Source organism: Triticum aestivum, chromosome 3D, assembly GCF_018294505.1.
Source record: "Triticum aestivum cultivar Chinese Spring chromosome 3D, IWGSC CS RefSeq v2.1, whole genome shotgun sequence".
Classification (NCBI taxonomy): domain Eukaryota; kingdom Viridiplantae; phylum Streptophyta; class Magnoliopsida; order Poales; family Poaceae; genus Triticum; species Triticum aestivum.
The window spans coordinates 211,313,490-211,337,277 of NC_057802.1; positions in this window are offsets into that span (position 1 = coordinate 211,313,490).

The window sequence follows — 23,788 nt, forward strand, 5'->3', positions numbered from 1 at the left end:
CCCGCTCACAAAAAGAAACAAGAGGGGTGCGCCGGAGGAGGTGGGAGCACCGGATTGCAAAACTGACAACGGGGAAAAAGCTCGGATGCATGAGACGAACACGTATGCAAATGCAATGCACATGATGACATGGTATGGGATGCATGACATGAACAAAATGCAAAACGAGAAACAAAACCCGACAACGGAGGGAATATCATAACACATAGCCGAAAATGGCAAGAGTTGGAGTTACAAATATGGAAAGTTACATCCGGGGTGTTACTGCCGGCGAGTGCACAGGACCTCCTGCCCCAGCGGCGGAGTTTTGAACAGGTTGCGTGCCAGCCATGAAGATTCCAACCCGGCTAGGCGGCTCAAAGGGGTCCGGAATACTGTCGCCATCGGAACAACCCCGGAGCCTGCCGTCTTGAAGTTGATACAACGAGTCCGTCTCACCTGTGGACGATTCACCATCAGAGCAGACGGCTGTCTCATCACCAGATCTAGATCCTTCAGAAAGTCCTCCGTGGATGCATCCCACGAAAGCATGCTTCAAGGTAGGCAGAGTCCGGGCGGGTCTCGCACGCTGAGCCGTCTCGACGAGGTCGGTGCAGATGTCCGGCTCAGGGCCCCGCTCACCAATCTTGCAAATGAAAACGTGGATTCCTCCAAAGGGGACCCGGTACCCCGTACTCGATTGAGTCGGCGTCGGGGCCCCAGCCTGCGTTGCCGATGTAGAGCTTGCCGCGACGACTCTTGGTCATCCGGCCCACAGCGTATCCCTTGAGCCCTTCGAAGCTGCCCTTCAAGAACTCAAATCCACCGTGCGCTGGCCCCATGGTGGGCGCCAACTGTCGTGGAATTGTCACGGCAGATGTCCTCATGAAAGGACTTAGTCGTGGAGCCATCGCAACTAGGAAGCTTAAAGGGGTTAAGCGGGACAAAGGACACGAGGGTTATACTGGTTCGGCCCTTACGGTGAAGGTAAAAGCCTACTCCAGTTGAGGTGGAATTACTAGGGTTTCGATGACCAGGGAGTGAATCCGCTATGCCTGGCAACCGATTTGATGTTACATCTCTTGAACCGCTGCTGGGTCATCCCTTTATATACAGAGGTTAACGCCCAGCGTCTCTCAGAGTCCCGGCCGACTCATAATCTGTGTCCGTCTCGGTCTCTTAACTATTCTTGCCTTACAATACAAGTCATGCCATTACGGCGGTTTATCACTACGGGCCTTAAGTCGCCTATGGGCTTTAGGCCCTTTACTGAACTGCCATCTTCAAGCTTGATATTGGGCTTCATATGATGAATCGCCATAACGTATCCCGGCCCTCCTGGGCGGGTTACGCCAGTAGTTATATCCCCAACAGTGTTTGTCCTCTTGTCCTAGTTCCAGGCGAGGCTGGCTGGTCCAGCCGGAGGCAGAGAAGAACGACGATGCTGCCAGTGAGCATGATGGCGACCACCGGAGCAGAGGATCACCGGCGGGGGTGCGGAAATTGAAGGCAGAGCCGGGGTGTGCAAGCGGAGGGGCTGTCGAAGGCACGCGCGTGGGGTGCTCGAGCACGAGCTCAGCTCATCTCAGGTACGCGAGGTCCGGCATGGCAAGGCAGGCAGGGAACGCGCGCGTGACTGCTGCACTGCAGGGCGTGCACGTGAGGCGTGTGAGGCAAGGCTGTAGCAAGGCGGTGAGGGGCGCAGGGCTAGTCGCAGGGGCTACTGAGGGAGTCCTGGACTAAGGGGTCCTCGGGCGTCCGACCTATTAGACATGGGCCGGACGGATGGGCTGTGAAAATACAAAGACCAAAGGCTCTACCCGTGTCCGGATGGGACTCTCCTTGGCATGGAAGGCAAGCTTGGCGTCCAAATATGAAGATTCCTTTCTCTGTAACCGACCTTATATAACCCTAGATCCCTCCGGTGTCTATATAAATCGGAGGGCTAGGTCCGTAGAGGCGGATCATCATAATCATAGTCAGACATGCTAGACTTCTAGGGTTTTAGCCATTACGACCTTGTGGTAGATCAACTCTTGTAATACTCATATTCATCAAGATCAATCAAGCAGGAAGTAGGGTATTACCTCCATAGAGAGGGCCCGAACCTGGGTAAACATTGTGTCCCCCGTCTCCTGTTACCATCGACCTTAGATGCACATTTCAGGACCCCCTACCCGAGATCCGCCGGTTTTGACACCGACAACGACAGGAACTAGCCAAAAGTTACAGACTTCCCGGAGCACCAAGAGCACAGGAAAGATACGGATGAAGCGACGCCTACGGTGATCTATTAGCTACAGGAAAGATCAGGGAGGTAGCTGGGTATACCTAGTATACCTATGGCACGAAGGTGTGGCCGGGGATGTAGCAGATCGTCAGCGGGGAGGCGAAGAACTCCTGTGGACTTGCTGTTCTTGAAGAAGATGATGTAGTGGAAGAAGATGTCGAGGGACTTGGCGATCCTTGGGCGTGATCAACATCAGAACGGAATCGGGACAGTGTGTACATGCTCGTGGATGTCGACGGGGTGGCCATCAACGCGAGCTTTTCTGGTGGCGAGCTCGACCAGGAGCCCGCCATGTTGTCGGGCAGCGGCGATGGGGCGAGGTGGAGCTACCCTTACCTGGTTGGTGGTGTGGATGAGGAAAGTAGGAGGAAGGGGAAACCCTAGGGAGCCCAAGGGTGGCTTTATAGGGGGCGCGGGCACGGCTGGCTCGCCACCATGGCCATGTGCTCGTGCCCCTTTTTTTTTACTATGAGAGAGAGGTGTCGTGAGGAGGAAGAAAAAGGAGAGAAGGGAGACGCTGGCAGGTAGGGTCGAGGGGGTGCACAACAGGCGCTTGGGGATGGATTTTACCAGAGAGGCGATGGTGGGCTGTGGCACTGCGCGAGAGCTGGGCTTCGGTTGGGATGCGCTGCTGGGTTGCTGCTGCTGCTTCTGCCATTATTCATTTCTCCAAACAGAAGCAAAAGCAATATGCCCAGAGATAAAGGAGAGGGGTGAGGAAGAAATGGATATACCCCTAGACTCCTGGAATTATGTAGTATTTGGTAAAATTGAGCTGGATATTTTTAGAGGTAGAAAAATAAAACAAGTTTGAATAAAATTCAAACTTGTGCCATTTTTGAACCCAACCAAAACAACTCCAAATTAGATGAAATTTGATAGAGAGGAGGTAGGCATGGTGCAAGATTTATTGGCAATGATTGAACATTAATGGAGTCATCAAAGAAGGCACTCGCATGAAGAAGTAAAAGAGTAGGAGGAAGAAGAAGAAGGAGGGGTGTTGCATGGGACATATGCATGAGCAAGCAACATAACAAACATAGTGCAAGCACAACAAGATGGATACAACAATGCACATGATTAGCATGAAGAATGCAAAATGACAAGAGGCATAATGCAACTTAACGATGATGAGCATGGCATATGCAACAAATAAACGAATAATGCAAAACAAGATGACAATGGCAAACACACCATGACCAAGATAGAAAACACAAGGATGGCATGTCACTAACATGAACATGGCAACAAACAACTTAAACACATGACAACAGCTAAAATAAATGGAAGGCAACTGGAGCATCGGTCTCGGGGCGTCACAACACTCCTCCAATTACAAGAGATCTCGTCCCGAGATCTTAGGAACGAGACAGAAGAGGAATAGGATGACAAAGTTGCTCCTCGGAAAAATGAGTGAAACCAAAGAACCTTGAGAGGTTAAACTATTCCAAGGAAAGGATACAACGGAGATCAACGATGTTGTAAATACTCCTTTAGAAAAGATGAACAAGGAACATTATGAGAACCTTGTAGGTATAAATACATGAAACAAGAGCTCAAAGAACAAGAATGAATTTGAAACCACTCCGGCTAAAAGGAGATAGAAAAGGAATTCGAGTGAAGAAATTTGGGCAGCACTCCGGCTGAAAAATGGAAGGAATAGAACATGAACTTCACAAAATGGGATGACACTTTACGAGAGCTATAACACAATGCCTCCGAAACAATTGAAAGAATGGAATGAAAAGAACGGTGAAGGAAACAACATCTTCTACCACAAATGAATTTGAAAAGCACCCTTATGAAGAAGGGTTGAACGGAGCTGTTGAGAACATCGCCAAAAAAGAATAAGCTTGTTGTGGACTTATGGAAAAAAACATCTCAAAACTTGAGGTGAAATTATGCCACAACCAAATGCCTGAATAGCTGAGAAGAACGAAGAAATGCAAAACTCCACTTCAAAAGAATACGGAGAATTAATTGCACCTCGAGACGCAAGAAGAAAAGATACTTGAGCTCCTCCAACAAGAATCTTGATGAACACTTGAAGAATGAAATAAATCCTTACGAACCACCATGAAGAACTCCGGTAACAAAATGATGATGAGATAGAATTGAAGGATGAAAAGAATAAGATTAAAGCCTTGTAGTGATTGAGATGGAGGTTCCGACAAGATGGCCGAGGAAACTTTGAACTCCGGAAAGGAAAAGATGAAAAAGCTTCAAACCTGGAATGTGATATGATGAACAAACTCTGAAAAGAAGAGATTAATCAACATGACGAAAGAATAATAAGAATTATGTTATGCTTATCCTCCACCAATTAAATTGATGAGAAGCAACGGATTTGCATACTAATTATTCACGTTGGAAAAGATTAAGAGAGATATAGCGCGAACATGGGAATGTCTTCATGAACCACCGGTACGATTTGTAAAGAACGAATTAATTGATAGGATAACAACGTAAAAGGTATCTTGAATGAACCACCGTAAGAATTTGAAAATGAATGAAGAAAGCGAATTACTCGCCCGGAAGAATTAGAAAAAGCACAAATGATAGCTGGAATTTGAGGACGAAGAATTCTTCTGGAATGATGGCCTTCGGTGAAACGAAACGGAAAACAACTCCTGACATACTCGAGATGGGAAGGAAAAGAATTCTTGACGATCGGAACAAAATAAGAGGATAGCAACAAGCTAGCACCACGAATCTCTGAGAGAATGGACACTATTTAGAGGAAACTCTTCTTCGGTCTTCACACGTTGAGAATGACGATGAGGAACACCACCAAAATTGTTGAGATACTCCGAGAGAATGAAAGCGAAGAGGTTGAGCCAACAATGAAAATAATTTGAAATCAATCTTGGAAAAGCATCTAACTGATGAAATTCATTCTTACGTCAAACTTCGAAAGGAATTTGAGAATATCTCCGGGAAAATTAGAAGAGTCAGGTAAGATCCTGGGAAAAGACCTGTGGGTTAGGGCCCACTGAAAAGAAACACCGTTGAAAAGGATTGTTTGAATGAGAAATGATGCACCAGAACAATTGAAAGACTCGAATGAGGTGACAACCTCGAAATAATTGAATGCAAACACAAATCTTCTGAGATGTCTTCAGCACTCCGGAAGGATAAACTGGCAAGAGGCGAACGAGCAAGGGGAAACACTTGAGTCGAGGAAAGGAATATGATCGACAATGAAAACTTGAATTAGATCCACCAGAAAGAAAATGAGATGAACAATGACTAACTAGAAAAAATTTACTGGTTGAGACAATTGAGGAAAGACTGAAGAGACTCTGCACGAATGAAATTGATGGTCGAATAGAGGTTGAGACTCCGGGAAGAAAAGGGGTGGGAGGGCAGGAAAACAAAGGCAACTTGGAACGAGGAACTGACGAATAACTTGAAGAGAAAAGAACCGGTTGAAATGATTGAGGAAAGAATGCAAAGGCCTCGCACGAGTAGGATGGATACTCAATTACGGACTCCGGCTCCGAGAAGAAAAAGGGTGGGCGGGTGGGAAAAAGAAAGACAACTTCGGACGACATTCCTTATCTTCGGACGGGGAAACAACATCGTTGAGAAAGAACTGAGGATTGATCTTGCAAAAGACAAAGAGGGTCGAATCAACTTGATGAGAAATGCAACAGATGAAAAGAGCTGACGTCGCAACGATCGAAAAACTAACTTCGTGACCCTAAAGAAAAATTTGAAGGGGAAGAGGAGTAATTCAAAACACCTATGTCAAGATACCTCACTAGAGTGATGAAGGGGTTGAGGAGTAAAAATAATTCCTACTCTCTGATATAACTAGACTCCGAAAAAGTTTTTCTTCTAGACTTGACAACGGCCAACTACATCAATGAAGGGGGCTCCTATGGTCGGTCGAGGCTCTGATACCAACTTGTGATGCCCAATATGTGATCCTATCCGAGAGGAACTCGAAGGTCCCATCAAGGATAGAGCCTCATATTGAAGACGCTTTTGCAAGGTGGATATCATTACATCGTACCATTACATAATAGCCGGGGATACATACAAAGGCATACAAATGCCACATGAATATCTCAAACATCATACATGAGAACAACATCCAACTACGGATGAAAGACAAATAGAAACTCAAATGACATCCACCCTGCTAGCCCAGGCTGCCGACCAGGAACCTATCCCTTGAACGAAGGAGAAGTAGAAGAAGAATTCCAAAACAAGTAAACATCGCTCTCACGTCATGATCATCACATTACCTGTACCCGCAACTGTGGTTGTAGTAATTTGTGAGCCACGAGGACTCAGCAATCCCATTACAATGGGTATCAAGACTAGCAAAGCTTAATGGGTATGGAAAGGATAAGTGGTGAGGCTGCAGCAAGCGACTAAGCATTGTATGGTTCCTAACTTACGAGTACAAGAATAAGATGAGAAGCTACGCAAACAGTCGCAAACTAGTAATTCGGAACATAACCCCACCGTGGTCTTGAACTACTTACATTCAAACATAACCCCACCGTGTTCTCTTCTCGACTCACTCGAAAAGAGACAGTCACAGTTACGCACGCGGTTGGTGTATTTTAATTCGGATCTGGTGTCAAGTTTTTCTACAACCGGATATTAAAAATTCCCATCTGCCACATAAACGCGGGCACGACTCTCGAAATTTTAAACCTTGCAGGGGTTTCCCAACTTAGTCCATCACAAGCTCACGATCCGCGGAGACAATCCTCCATCTCGGGACCCTCCGACCAGACTCGGAATCCCAGTGCACAAGATATTTCGACAATGGTAAAACAAAACCAGCAAGACCTCCCAGTGTGCCGACATCCTGATAGTAGCCGCGCGTATCTCGTCTCAGGCCACGACCGGATGAGCAGTCCGTACAACTAAAACCAGTCCTCGAGTTTCCCCGTGGCGGCGCTGCAAGGGGCTCTAGTTTGGACCAACACTCATGAGGAGCACTGGCCCAGGGTTGTTAATTAAGTCCTCGGGGCCTGGGAAGTCCCTATGCAAGTTTTAGTTGTTATTAGGCAAATGGTAAAACCAATGTTGGGCCTTGCTCGAAGAGTTTTATTCAAAGCAAACTGTCAAGAGGGGCCCATAAACCCTCACCGTGTTAGGGACGCAAAATCAAGGAACATAACACCGGTATGACAGAAACTAAGGCGGCAAGAGTGGAACAAAACACCAGGCAAAAGGCCGAGCCTTCCACCCTTTACCAAGTATATAGATGCATTAATTAAATAGGAGATATTCTGATATCCATGATATCCATGTACCAACATGGAATGACCTACAACTGCACCTGCAACTAGCAATGCTATAAGAGGGGCTGAGCAATGCGGTAACATAGCCAAACAACGGTTTGCTGGGATGGTGAAAAGGTTAGAGGCTGTTTCATGGCATAATGGGAGGCTTGATAAACAAGTGGTAGGTAGCGCCACATAGAGATATCATCGAGACAACTAGCATAGCAAAGATAGTAGTGATATCCAAGGTGACGGTCATCTTGCCTGAAATCCCGCTAGGAAGAAGACCGAATCCATGAAGTAGACGAACCAACGAAGTCGAACGAATCCTCACAATCGCAACGAAACTGGGAACTATCAAGAAGAAGCACAACCGGAAAGAAGCAAACAACATGGTAAACACAGAAGCATAAACATGGAATGAAAGAGAACATATGCTACATGCACGAGGAACATGAATGCATATGAAGAATGCAAAAGACGGAGCTAAGGGGCTACCGGTACGAGGGATACATCAATGGGAAAGAAATGTTGGAAACAAGATGGAGATGGGCAAGCTCTTGGCAAACCAAGCATGCCATTGGATATTGGAAGAGTCTAGTTGAAAACGATATAAAGATCACCGGAAACGGATGCACGGTTTGCAAATGATGAGCAAAACAAAATGTAATGCAAAGCTGTTTAAAACAGCAACATGCCAACTTGGATGCAACGTTTGAATATGCTACAACACTCAAACATGGAAAAAAATGGCATGTCATTTAAGTACATAACATCTAGTACAAAACATGATTACTGAACTATTTCTAGAACTCACTAGATCATCACCAAAACAGCATGGCAAACTGACAAGTGACAACAGTTTTACAGACTAGAACAGATTCAGAATGCAATGTTTAGGGCTAGTAAACTACATGCAGAAGGAACTTATCATGGCAAACTAGAACATGGAATTCAGGTACTAAATGCATTTAACAAAACTCCCTTAATGAACATGGTCCAAATCTCTACAGATATGATTATAGCATCAATGCAAAATGGCAAGTCATATAAGCAGTTTCACACTTGGCAAAAAAATAAACATGTCATGACAGAAACAGATTTAGGTAGGCATGTTTTCAAGCTTGTTGCACTCACTAAAATACATATCATGGCATGGGATAATAACCAGCAGTAATATGGCATGCTTGTGCTCCAATTCATATCATAATATATCTCATATGAAAATCACACAAAATCATGTAAAAATGCTAAAATGGCATATGCCGTAAAAATAATATGTTCACAAACTTGCTCAGATGATGAAATGGATGCCACAATTGGATTTTTGGGATTTTTCTACACCAAAAAGATATATAATATGTGGGGGTTGCTATAGAATGCTCACAAGTGCATTAAGTGAAATACTCGCATAAATGGATATTGACAGAAATGGAAATCTACCAGAAATGGAATGTCCAGGTTTAGACATGGCCCAAAATGGAAACCAGGCACTTTACATATTTGTAAAATCGCCGGGGTTTAAAATGGCTTAGTGGAAGACAGGTGGGATGCTTCTTTCAGTGGCACACTGAAATTAAAAATAGCCTGGGATTCAAGCCCGGGTCTCCCCGTTGGAGAAGCAGGGGCGCAACCAGTGCGCTGCTGCTGCATTCGTTGCAAGGAAGGGGCATTGGTTCTCTTGTCCTAGCTCCACGCGAGGCTGGCTGGTCCTGCCGAGGCAGAGAAGAACGACGACGCGGCCAGCGAGCATGATGGCGACCACCGAAGCAAAGGATCACCGGCGGGGGTTCGGAAATTGAAGGCGGAGCCGGGGTGTGCAAGCGGAGGGGCTGCCAAAGGCGCGCGCGCGGGGTGCTCGAGCACGAGCTCGAGCTCGTCTCGGGTACGCGCGGTCCAGCGTGGCAAGGCAGGCAGGAAGCGCGTGCGTGGCTGCTGCAGTGCAGGGCGTGCGCGCGTGGCGGGTGAGGCAAGGCTGTAGCGAGGCAGTGAGGGGCGCAGGGCTAGTCGCGGCAACGACAGGAACTAACCCAAAGTTACAGACTTCGTCGGAGCACCAAGAGCATAGGAAAGATACGGATGAAGCGACGCCTACGGTGATCTATCAGCTACAGGAAAGATCAGGGAGGTAGCTGGGTATACCTAGTATACCTATGGCGCGGACATGTGGTCGGGGATGCAGCAGATCAACGGCGGGGAGGCGAAGAACTCCTGTGGACTTGCTGTCCCTAAAGAAGATAATGTAGTGGAAGAATATGTCAAGGGACTTGGTGATCCTTGGGCGTGATAGATGTCAGAACGGAACCGAGACAGAGTGTAGATGCTCGTGGACATTGACGAAGTGGCCATGAATGCAAGCTTGCCGGTGGCGAGCTTGACCGGGAGTCCGCCATGGCGTCGGGCCGCGGCGATGGGGTGAGGTGGAGTTTCCCTTACCTGGCTGGCGGCGCGGAGGAGGAAAGGAGGAGGAAGGGGAAACCCTAGGGAGCCGAGGGGTGGCTTTATAGGGGGTGCGGGCACGGTTCGCTCGCCACCGTGGCCATGTGCTCATGTCCCTGTATTTTTACTGTGAGAGAGAGAGGGGTTGTGAGGAGGAAGAAAAACGAGAGAAGGCAGACGCTGGTAGGTGGGGCCAAGGGGGTGCACAACTGGCGCTTGGGGAGGGATTTTACCAGAGAGGCGATGGTGGGCTGCGGCGCTGCGCGGGAGCTGGGCTTCGGCTGGGCTGCACCGCTGGGTTGCTGCTGCTACTGCTTCTGCCATTATTCATTTCTCCAAACAGAAGCAAAAGCAAAATGCCCAGAGATAAAGGAGAGGGGTGAGAATGAAATGGATATACCCCTAGACTCTAGGAATTATGTAGTATTTGGTAAAATTGAGCTGGATATTTTTAGAGGTAGAAAAATAAAACAAGTTTGAATAAAATTTAAACTTGTGCCATTTTTGAACCCAACCAAAACAACTCCAAATCAGAAGAAATTTGATAGAGAGGGTGTAGGCATGGTGCAAGATTTATTGGCAAAGATTGAACATTAATGGAGGCAGCAAAGAACTCACTTTCATGAAGAAGTAAAAGAATAAGAGGAAGAAGAAGAAGGAGGGGTGTTGCATGGGACATATGCATGAGCAAGCAACATAACAAACATAGTGCAAGCACAACAAGATGGATACAACAATGCACATGATGAGCATGAAGAATGCAAAATGACAAGAGGCACAATGCAACATAACGATGATGAGCATGGCATATGCAACAAATAAAGGAACAATGCAAAACAAGATGACAATGGCAAACACACCATGACCAAGATAGAAAACACAAGGATGGCATGTCACTAACATGAACATGGCAACAAACTACTCAAACACACGACACCAACTAAAATAAATGGAAAGCAACTGGAGCATCGGTCTCGGGGCGTCACACTTTGCCAGGCCGACACCGCGCTCATCCCCGAGTGGCATCCCCTCTTTCTTTTAACGACCATCGGTATTTTACTCAAAGCTATATTTTTATTCGTCACATACTATGTGTTTTGCTTGGAGCACCTTGTATGATATGAGTCTTTGCTTGTTTTATTTTGTGTTTTAAGTCTTGGTTCCTTGCTGGACACACCTATTTGAGAGACCAAAATTATGTCATGACTTGTTAGAATTGCTCTCTATGCATCACTTAAATCTTTTATGAGCTATGACTTGGTCTAGTGCTTCACTTATACCTTTTTGAGCATGGTGTGCTTTAGTATGTTTGAAGAAATGCTCTCTTGCTCCACTTAGATTTATTTGAGAGTTAGTAAAATTTTCAAGAAATTCTCTCTTGCTTCACTTAAATTAATTTGAGAGAAAGAAATTTTATGCTCACGATCTTCACTTATATTTGTTTGTGCTTATCAAAAGCAACACATGAGAATTAGTCCCAAAGTGACAGATATCCAAGAAGGATATAATAAAAACTTTCATGAAGATCATTGGACAAAATAAACTTGACTCTCAGTAATAGTTTTGAGATATGATGATGTGATATGTGAGTTATGTCGATGAGTAGCTATGCTTTAGTAAGAATATTGGTGTTAAGGTTTGTGATTCCCTATGCAAGCATGAAAGTCAATAATTATGCAATGGAATAATATCCTACTTGTGGTGCATTATTCGGTGTTAGTTATGCTTAATGCTCGCTTATGAGATTATTTGTTTCTTGGTTGGTCGCTTCTCAATCTTTTGCTAGCCTTCATTTTGCACTAAGTATGATCACTACTTGTGCATCCAAAAACCTTTAAACCAGTTTTGCCACATGACTCCACTATATCTACCTATATGCGGTATTCTTTTGCTGTGCTAAACATATTTGTATGTGCCATCTCTAATTTTCAAAATAAACTTCTCTTTTGTGTGTTCGTACTGCTCGCAGAGCGGTGAGGGGTGGCTAATATTTTCCATGCTAGATGTGTTATTCTCACGATGAGTGTTTATTCACTTGTCATTGCACGAGAGTAAGACAAAGGTATTAGGGATGCCCAGTCCCGAAATGAAAAATGAATTTACTTTATGTTGCCAAATAATAAATTCCTTGGAAAGTGTTGGTATGGAAGGCAACCGTGGATACGGCTAGCCATGGAAAGTGAAAGTATGGTGGAAAAATCAATAAACTTTATTTTCTGTTTGGGAACCGCCTATGATATATCTAGCATGGAAAGTGTTGGGAACTCTAAGTCGTTTTCGTTGGTGGGAAAGACACACCTCCCAAAATGTTTTTATCTCTAAGTTTTTCGCTTTGAGCTCTGGCACCTCTACAAATCCCTACACCCCTCTGCGAAGGGCCTTTATTTTACTTTATGCAATTTTTATTTTTAATTTGAGTCTCCATCTTCTCTTATAAAAGCACCAACTAGGAGGCAATATGATCGTACTTGAGTATTGGGTGTAGTTAATATGCGAGTGTGTTTCATGAATGGATCAATGATTGAGCATGATGGGCTAGGGATATCTTATTTTAGCATTGATATTTTGAAAGACATGGTTGCTCGTTGATATGATTGAGTATTTAAATTATCATGTCAAAACTAGACTATTGCTTTGGATCACATAAAAGTCCAAATGTCTATGCTATAAAGACAAGAATATGATATGACATGTTAGGCATCATTCCACATAAAAAATTCTGTTTTTATCACTTACCTACTAAAGGACGAGTAGGAGTTAAGCTTGGGGATGCTAATACGTCTCGAACATATCTATAATTTTTGATTATTCCATGCTGTTATATTATCAATCTTGGATGTTTTATAATCATTTTATAGTCATTTTTTGGTACTAACCTATTGACATAGTGCCAAATGCCAGTTGTTGTTTTCTGCATGTTTTTTACATCGCAGGAAAGCAATACCAAACGGAGTCCAAATGCAACAAAACTTCACGGAGAATTTTTTGGACCAAAAGACACCTAATGGGCCACGGCTGCGCCTGGGGGGTGCTCCGAGGGGAGCACAACCCACGAGGGCGCGCCAGGAGGCCGAGGCGCGCCCTGGTGGGTTGTGCCCATGTCGGGTGCCCCCTGAACTGCCTCTTTGCTCTATAAATACCCAAATATTCTAGAAAACCTAGGGGAGTCGACGAAAATCAATTCCAGGCGTCGCAGAGTCCATAACCACCAGATCCAATCTAGACACCATCACAAAGGGGTTCACCACTTCCATCGGTGCCTCTCCGATGATGCGTGAGTAGTTCTTTATAGACCTCCGGGTCTGTAGTTAGTAGCTAGATGGCTTCCTCTCTCTCGCTGAATTCTCAATACAATGGTCTCTTGGAGATCCATATGATGTAACTCTTTTTGCAGTGTGTTTGTTGGGATCTAATGAACTTTGAGTTTATGATGAGATCTATCTTTTTATATCTGAAAGTGAAACTATCCCTGGGTGATTTTGGTAATAAGCCAACCATAGAGTTGGTCGGGCAAACTCGGTGGGACCGATTCGCTCATCTTGGTGAGACCGAAATGTTACAAAAGGGAAACAGAGAGTTTGCATTGCGAACTCGGTGGGACCAATCGCTCATCTCGGTTGGACCGAAATGTTAGAAAGGGAAACAGAGAGTTTGCAATCCCATCTCGGTGAGACCGAGATCCCTATCAGTGAGACCGAAGTGACTAGGGTTTCTGGCAGTGGCTATGTCAAATGAACTCGGTGGCGCCAGATAGGTCAAATCGGTGGGGCGAGTTTGACTTTTGGTTTGGGACATATGTGGATATGAGAAAGTGGTTGAGGGCTTTTGGAGCATATCACTAAGCATTTTGAGCAACTAAGCCATTAAGCAACACCTCGTCCCCTTTTAATAGCATCGGCTTTTCCTATGGACTCAATGTGATCTTGGATCACTAAAATGAAAATGTAGAGTCTTGAGCTTGAGCCAATATGTGCCCTTAGCATTTTGAGGGGTCCAGATTTCTAATCCATGCCATGCCAATCATTGAACTTCCTGAAATAATCATCTTGAAGTTGCATTAGTTCAATGAGCTATATGTTGTTAGTAATTACCAAAACCACCCAGGGATAGTTGCACTTTCAATCTCCCCCTTTTTGATCATTGATGACAACATATAAATCAAAGCTTCGACAAATGATAATAAGATTTAAAATACATCGTCGCTTTGAGAAGTATGTGATAAGCAAGAGCTCCCCCTAAATTTGTGCATTATTTAAAATTTTCTTTTGAATGCAAATGCACAATCGATTAGGATCATGGGTTACTCTTCCATGTCACATACATCTTGGTGGAGCGCTCAAAATGATAGAAGGTAAAAACATGCACTCATCACCAAGCAAAGTGAATGATCATACATGGGATATAACAGATAATATCATCCAAGCAAACAATAAAGTATGATATGATCAAACATATGATCATACAAGTATCTCACACACAGACATAAAGAGTATTAAACAAGCACACACAAAAGTATCAAGTAAATAGCACGAGAGACAAAGAAGCAAAACACTCTCTCTCGAAGCCTATGATCTATACATTTCTCCCCCTTTGGCAACAAGTTACCAAAAAGTTTGAAAATGCATAGTGCTATGCGTCTCTCTAGGCTTGATCTTCGGGAGGTGGTGTTGAGAGAACTCTAAGGACGAAGGCATCTGTAGATGTTGTTGGAGCTGGTGGAGTGGCAACTGGAGGGTGGCACTAAAGCTGTTGCTGCTGGTGCTGAAGTAGTTGCTCTAGTGTCAGCCATGGGCACTGCAGCAGACCTCTGACCTCTATACACTCTCTGAAAAGCATCTGTGGTAGCCTTCCCTTTCTTCTCCTCTGCATCCTCCTGGATCTGCTCAACATCTGTCTGCATCTCTGTCACTTTAAGATCAAGATCATAGAACTTGGTTTCAATGATCCTCTCCAAGCTATCCTGATTCTGAGTCAGGGTGGCCAAGCCCTTCTCAATCCTCAAAGTTGCTTGAATTAGATATGCAAGCTGATCTTGTTTTGAATTTAAGAACACTTGAGATGCCTCCTCAACACTTGGCATCTTTGCAGCTTTTTCTGCCCTTGCCTTTTCTCTCTTCTCTTGTGCTTGCACTGATGTGGGATCCTCTTCATTCATCACAACTGTGTTATCCTCAACTTCTGGTCTCAAAGGTAAATGATCCTTGTCCAACAAATAGGTGCTTGTGCCCATCTTGGAGTTGATGAGCACCTGAATATGTGGAGCATACCCACAAGATCTTTTCTGATCTGCTGCTGTCCTTTTGATTGTTTCAACAATCAGGCTCATGACCTTGAATTTCTGAGGCACATCAAATATCTGCAGCAAATTGATTGAATGGCCTCTGATCATCTTGTGATCTCCAGATTTGGGCAACAATGTATGCCTCAATATTGTGTTTACGGTGGCCAGACCAGACAACAAATAATGCACAGATCCAAACTTGTGTGTTTCCAAAGCTTTGTCTGGGATCTCTTTGTACATATTTGCCATGGAGTTGTGGTCTTTCTTCTTCTTGGCATAGACATCCAAGTCATCTTCATGCTCTTTAGGGGCTTTGATCAACTTAGCCCACTCATCAACAGTTGACTGGTACCTTGTACCCTCAAACATCCATACAATTCTACCATCTGGATGAAAATGAGCAGTGGAGTAGAATTGCATGATGAGTTCATCATTCCACTTTGCCAGTTTCTGTCCCACAAACTTATCAACACCACATGCTTTGAAGCTTTCATGTACACCTGGAAAATAGTCTTCATTCTTATCAATGAATTCCCAGTCAACCCACTCCATATCACAGACTATAGGCTTCTTGTCCAGCAGAATGGTTTCATAAAAATCTTGTTGTTCTTTGGTGTGGATCATGTAGTCCACAACAGTCTTCCATCTCACAGCATAGGGGTCACTCTGTCTCCAAAGTCTGAGACCTGCATCCTTCCTTATGCTCATATCCTCTGCCACTGGATGGCTGTCATCATGGTCTGGTATCTTTGGTTTCAGTTTCCTTAGCACTTGGGCTTCAACATCTTCTTCTTCCATCTCAGGCACTGGGGCCTGGTTATTCTCTACAGCTGGAATGTTCCTAGTGCTCCTCTTGGGCTTAGATGTCTTTTGAGCTTGAGCAGTAGCTTTGGGGGCAGTCTTGGGCTTTGAAGGAGCATCCCTAGACTTAATTGCATCCCCCATCAGCTTTTGGGACTTGGTTGCTGGTGCAGCATCCTCTTCCTCTTCATCTTCTTCTGAGTCTCTTACCATCGTTGATTTTCCAAGTACTTTTGCAGCTGTGGTTCTTGCCCTTTTCTTCTTCTTGCCTCCAGCCACATCATTGTCTGACTGTTCTATTGTGAACCACATGGTTTCTCCTATTGGAACTTTCCTTGGCTTGGATGTTGGCACTCTTTTGGCAGGAACCTTCTTGTGCAAACCAGGCTTGGTTGCAGCAGCAGTACCATATTCCTTCTTTAGGACTTTCTTCTTGGAGCTCACTTCCTCCTCAGTAGCCACATAGTCATCATCCTCAGAGTCCGAGGTTCTCTTATTCCTTGTTCTAGTGGCTGCCTTGGGCAAATTGCTTGGAGTGCTCCTGCTGCCCTCATCATAGCTGCTTGAGGGACTAGTGCCCTCACTCATGTGCACTTGCTCTTCTGATTTGTTCTGGCTATCACTCTGGTCAGACATTCTGGCAAGCAAACTAACAGTAGACCCTGTGAATAGATATAGATGAGATAGAGTGGATGCGCATCTCAAAGTGCAGAGTTTTTGCTAAGCAGATGAATCAAAAACTTAGTTTTAGTTCTCCACAGAAATCGATACCGAAGCAACTTTTGGAGTCTAAACTAGTGAACTCGGTCAGACCGAGTCATAGTTCGGTGGCTCCGAGATTGCTAGGGTTTCACAAAGTTTTGAACTCGGTCGCACCGATTTGCAACTTTCGGTCAGACTGAAAAGTGCTAGTGCAATGGCCTAAGCCAAATCGGTGAGACTGATTTCCACAACTTGGTCGGTCCGAGATGAGTTTGGCGGAAACCTAACCCTAAATTTTTGAATCAAACCTAATCTAATGGATGATTTCTCTGGATAGATTGACTTCATATGTGCTAATGAACATGGCAAGGCAATGTGCTAGGAATCGGAGTAAGGAATTACCACAAACGATCGAACTCATACCCTAGTTCGGCGGTGAGTCCGCTACGGCGACAACGGCAGGGCAGAGTCCCGTTGACGGCGATGGAAACCAGCGGCGGGAGATCGCTAGCGACGAGAAGGCGATCCGGAGACCCGAGGCGGCAGAGCAGGACACGTGCGGGATGGAGGGTTTTAAAGAAATTTCCAAAATCTCACCCGTGGGTATATATATCCTGACCCTGTCTGTGTGACCGAGTGGAACAACTCAGTGGCATCGAGATGCATAATCGCAAGCAGTTACTGCAACTCGGTGTGACAAAAAAGTTCAAATCGGTTGCACCGAGATTGAAAACCTAGATCAACTCAGTGAACTCGGTGTGACCGAAGGGGATGAATCGGTCAGACCGAAGTGCACAGAGAGGTTTTGGAAGTTTAAGTCTATGACGAATAGGGGACTCCGAGTGCTCCTCACACAGAGTGGTTCGAATTTGACTTGTTCAAACTTTGTGATGTAGCATGAATAGAGTTTGAGATGAGAAAAGCATAGATAGCTAGAGGAGGTTCTTAGGCATGCTTGTCCATCCACTTGACAAAAGAGAAAGAGCCAACCAATCAAAACAACAAGTGGATGTCCTCGAATGAGTAAATTATGCAATCAACATGCTCACACAATGAAATGGCAAATGAAATATGTGACAAAGCATGCACAAACACTCTAGCATCTATCAAGCAATTGGCGATGACTAGGTCATCTATAAATGAGTATATTGACTTAGGAGTCAAATGGGAACATTTGATCATAGGTCATACTCATCGTTTAAGTACAAGTGGGGTTGCCACTTTTACATAAAGCATTGTTGTGTTCACACCATTAGAGTTGCTTTAGCTCAATTGGATAGAGTAAAGCTCCCCCTAGATGTGATATCCCCCCTGAGAGGGATGAACTAACCTTGGGTTTTGTCGATGATGACTTCATGTAGATCTTGAAGATGTGGATACTCAATCTTGATGTAGATCATTTGGAGCAATCCATTGGAGTGAGTTGCACTTTCAATACCTACATGGGTTAGTCCCACAAGGAACAAACAAGGATATCCATAGACATAGAGTGATGTTCACACAAGATGATGTCCATGAAAGCATTAGGTTACCTTGTCCCTTGTCTTACCAACAAGAGGGTTTGTGACTCCTTGATGTCGGATTTCGGGTTCCGGCAAAACCCTTAAGGTTCGAACACTGGGGTGCGCGCGAAGATCTCCCCCTCACCGATCACGCCCTCACATGCTTCACGAATTCATGGACTAGCTCACCGAACACAAAGACACAAGATTTATACTGGTTCGGGCCACCGTTGCGGTGTAATACCCGACTCCAGTGTGGTGGTGGTGGATTGCCTCTTGGGCTGATGATGAACAGTACAAGGGGAAGGAACAGCCTCCTGAGGTGAGGTGTTCTTGTGCTTGGTGGGTGTGAGGATCGCTCTAGGTGAGTTCTGGTAGGTGAGGATCCGATCAGCTCAGGCTCTCTAGTGTGGTGGCTAGCCCTATTTATAGAGGCCCTGGTCCTCTTCCCAACTATTGAGCGGGAAGGGAGCCAACAACGGCCAATTCGAAAGGGGACAGCTAGTACAGCTTATCCTGACAAAAGTAGTCTTCGCCTGCCAAAGGCTCTGGTGGTGATGCCGTCTTGGGCTCCACGATGACCTCCGTCTTGCCGTCCTGCTGGTCTTGGTCTCGTTGCACCAATATGGAAACCTTTGCTTGACACCTCGGTACTCCTTGCCTAAGCTTGCCCCCTTAGCACCAAAGGGGAAGCAAGGACACTGTGCGCGCTGGCGCATGCCTGGCGTCTGCCTGGTCTCGTTTGTCATGGCTCACATCGCTGGAACCCTGTGAGGTTTGCCTTGGTGGCCAGGTTTATTGTTGAAGTTTTTCATCCAGAATGGTTAGCTAACCCGGTGCTCGTGCTCAAGAAGAATGGCACCTGGCGGATGTGTGTGGACTACACGGATTTAAACAAAGCTTGTCCGGCTGATCCTTTTGCTCTTCCCCGTATTGATCAAATTATTGATGCTATAGCGGGTTGTGAGCGCTTAAGTTTTTTGGATGCTTATTCTGGATACCATCAGATTAAAATGGCAGTTAAGGACCAGGAGAAGACGGCGTTCATCACTCCCTTTGGAGCCTTCTGTTACGTGTCGATGCCTTTTGGGCTCAAGAGTGCACAAGCGACCTACCAGCGTTGCATGCAGAATTGTCTTCATAACCAGATTGGGCGCAATGTTCATGCCTATGTGGATGATATCGTGGTTAAATCTAGGGAGAAGAAGACCTTGATAGATGATCTGAGAGAGACCTTTGATAATCTCCGGGTCTACAAGATGATGCTTAACCCGGCCAAGTGTGTTTTTGGTGTTCACGCGGGCAAGCTCTTGGGTTTTCTGGTTTCTCACAGAGGCATTGAAGCTAACCCGGAAAAAATCAAGGCAATCACCTCCCTGTCTAAGCCGGCGTGCATAAACGACGTCCAGCGTCTGGCGGGTCGCATCGCTGCTTTGAGCCGGTTTATAAGCCGCTTGGGTGAAAAGTCCATGCCACTGTACCAGATGATGAAGAAAGCAGATGACTTTATCTGGAATGATGCTGCTAATGCTGCTTTTGAGGATTTGAAGAGACAGCTGGCTGAGCCCCCAGTCCTTGCTGCTCCTGTTGACAAGGAGCCCTTATTGTTGTATGTAGCCGCTAACACACGAGCCGTCAGTGTGGCTGTGGTGGTGGAGCGTAAGGAAGCGGGTAAGGAGTATCCGGTTCAGCAGCCGGTTTACTACGTCAGCGAAGTACTCATTGAGTCCAAACAACGGTATCCACATTGGCAGAAGCTTGTTTATGGGGTGTTCATGGCAAGCCGGAAGCTTAAGCACTATTTCCAGGGTCACCCTATCACTGTGGTTAGTTCTGCTCCCCTAGGAGATATCATCCAAAACAGAGAAGCCACAGGAAGAGTGGCTAAGTGGGCTATAGAACTTGGGCCTCATGGTCTGAAATACGTACCACGCACTGCCATCAAATCTCAAGCATTGATGGATTTCATCAACGATTGGACAGAGCTGCAGGTGCCTGAAGAGAAACCGGATAATACATACTGGACTATTCACTTTGACGGGTCCAGGCAGTTGGAGGGCTCGGGGGCTGGAGTTGTATTAGCTTCCCCTCGAGGTGACAAGTTTTGCTATGTGCTACGGTTGATATTTCCCTGTACTAACAATGCAACTGAATACGAGGCCTTGCTCCATGGTCTTCGGATGGCTAAGGAGACGAGCTTAAGCCCGGTAAGGTGCTTTGGCGACTCAGATTTAGTGGCCCAACAAGTGTCAGGCAAGTGGGATTCCGAGGACCCTCTCATGGCGGCTTATCGCCGCGAAGTTGATGCCATTGCTGGACATTTTTAGGGTTACCAAGTAGAGCACATTGATCATAGGAAGAACGAGGCGGCTGATGCATTAAGCCGGCTGGGCTCTCAGCGAAAGCCGGTGCCGCCTAATACTTTCTTGGACATTTTGCATAACCCTTCTGTTAAGTTGCCTACAGAGGAAGACTTGGCTGTTCCTGACCCGGAGGCACAGTTGGTGGCGGCTCTCCACATTACCCCGGACTGGACAGTACCATACTTGGCTTACATGACCCGGGGAGAATTTCCTGAGGATGAAACTTTGGCCAGACAAATAACCCGGCGGTCTAAGTCAATGATAATTATCAATGGCGAGCTGCATCGTCGCAGTGTCACTGGAACTTTCCAGCGTTGTGTTTCCCCTGAGGAAGGTCAAGAAATTTTACGTGAGATTCACGAGGGGGATTGTGGCCATCATGCCGGCTCAAAATCCCTTGTGGCCAAGGCTTTTCGTCATGGTTTTTATTGGCTGACGGCTCATGCTGATGCAGAGGACTTGGTCAGTAAATGTGACGGTTGCCAGAGGTTCTCGCGACGGGCTCATGTGCCGGCTCAAGAATTGAGGATGATTCCAATCACTTGGCCATTTGCGGTCTGGGGGCTTGATATGGTTGGGCCTTTTAAAAGGTCCAAGGATAAGAAGACCCACCTCTTGGTGGCGGTCGACAAGTTCACAAAGTGGGTTGAGGCAGAGCCAGTTAGTAAGTGTGACGCAGCCACAGCGGTTCAGTTCATGAAAAGGGTGATATTTCGCTTTGGTTTTCCACACAGCATTATAACTGACAATGGTACCAATCTGTCTAAAGGCGCCATGGAGGAGTTTTGTCAACGAGAGCATATTCGGCTTGATGTTTCATCAGTGGCTCACCCTCAATCCAATGGTCAAGCTGAGAGAGCCAATCAGGAAATCTTGAAGGGCATCAAGCCCCGGCTTTTGGTCCCTTTGCAACGGACGCCGGGTTGTTGGGTGGAGGAGTTACCCTCCGTGTTATGGAGCATCAATACTACTCCTAACAGGTCTACGGGTTACACGCCTTTCTTCATGGTTTATGGAGCGGAGGCGGTCCTCCCTAGCGACATCCGTCATGACTCGCCTCGAGTGGCGGCTTATGTTGAGGCGGATAATGAGCAGGCGCGCAAGATGCTCTTGACTTGTTGGACGAACAGCGTGATGTGGCAGCAGCTCGCTCGGCGATTTACCAACAAGACCTGCGCCGCTATCACAGCCGCCGGGTTAAGTCCAGGGTCTTCCAGGAAGGTGATCTGGTGCTCCGGCTTATCCAAGATCAAACAGATGCACACAAGTTATCCCCGCCTTGGGAAGGGTCCTTTGTGGTCAGCAAGAACTTGCACAACGGGTCATACTACCTTATCGATGTTCGGGAGCACAAAGATTCACGTAAGTCGGAGGAAGAAACCCGTCGGCCGTGGAACATAGCTCAGCTTCGGCCTTATTACACTTGAGCCACCGGCTCTCATAATGTACATATTTCTATAGCCATGTATATATTATGATAAATAATAAAGCAGGACCTCTGTCCTTTTTTCCTCCAAAGGTAAATGTGTTATTGTTATTTCCATTACAACATTACATGGTCACTTGGAGGTGGATCCGGCTTATGATCGCATTCGAATCTAGCTGCTAACGATATGATCACTTGGGGGCTTCCTGTTCAAACATAGGTCGTATTCGAACCAAAGAGAACATAGCTGTCGATACCCACTTGATTGGCAAATTGCCGAGCTCATTGGGGAGTTTTTCTTGATCATACTTGAATCACAGCTCAACCCCCTTTGGGAACCGACGTGGATCGTATTCGAATCAGCGTCGTTAAACAACTCTCAAGGTCATTTGGGGGCTTCCTGTTCAAACATAGGTCGTATTCGAACCAATGAGAACATAGTTGTCGGTACCCTCTTGATCGGCAACGCCAAAGCCATTGGGGGCTACATGATCGCATTCGAATCTTAGCTTAACCCCTTTGGGACGGTTCTCTGGTCGTATTCGAACCAGAAACCCCTAAGTGTTGATCTTTTGGTTTGCAACAAGTTCTTTTGATCATATCAACAGTGTGCAAGGGCGGTTCTTACTCCGCCGGCTTAATTTTGATTAACAATGTTGATAGCACACAATAAGCATTATCGATGCTGGTGAACCGGAGTTGAGTTCTTAACCTCATTATTTGGGTTACATAAACCGGAAGTGTACTTGAAGGCTTGCAGGTATGCTATTATGGTTACCTCGAGGATATAATTGAGAGCTGGTCTTTTATGACTTTGGTTCATATTCCGGGTTATATGTAAAAGATATGACTCTCAGTGTGGTAAGCCGCCTAGAGACTTGTGATTTGTTTTCTATGCAGGACAATTAAAGACAGTTCTTTAAGTTTAAGGAAAGCAAATGGTCAAACATAACCCGGAGGAATATAAAAGAGCAGCTTCAACAGAGTTAAGCGCCACACACGTGCTCTATGGCACGACAAAATTAAGTGTTTGTCCTATTCTATTACAGGACTCCCCGAGCCCAAAAGGTGAGGCATTGTTTTTAAAGCATACCCTGAGCCGCCTAAGAATTTAAAGTGCTCGTTGGGTTGAAGCTTTCGGCTCATCCCTCTCCGCGCCTCCGGCTGTTTCCATGACCTGGAAGGTTGATGATTGCCAGTCAATGCCGCTCAAAGCTTCGAATTGAGCCTCATCATCAATTAACCCGGCCGGGTCAACTTCTAGGCGAAGGTATGCTTACGAGTCGGAGGGATCAGGCTGACTGCTTCATAGCATGGAGTTGGGATCCTCTGATTCTCCGCGTCATAGCCCAGCTGATACTTGGTAAGGTCTGTGTCATTCCCAATCAAGGTGGCCACCAGGCGCACGCTCTTCACACAGGCGGCGAAGTCTTTCTGGTCAAAGGGGGTGCCGTCTTCCTTCAGGCTGGGGTATCCAAGAGCGATGTCGGCCGGGTCTAGCTCCGGTAGAAACGCCTGGGCCCGGCTCAGAGCAGCTATAGCTCCGGCTCTTGCAGAAGCCCGTCTCAGCTCTTGGAAGCGTTGAGGAAGTACGGCAAGCCACCTGAGTACGTCTGCCAGGTGAGTGGGAACCTCATTGGACAGAGCCACAACGGCTAAAGCACGCTGTGACCCGGTGTAGAGTTGTTCCACCAAGGTGTAAACAGCCTTCAGCTTGGTCAGCATGTTCTTATTGAGATTAGAGCTTCTGGGACCT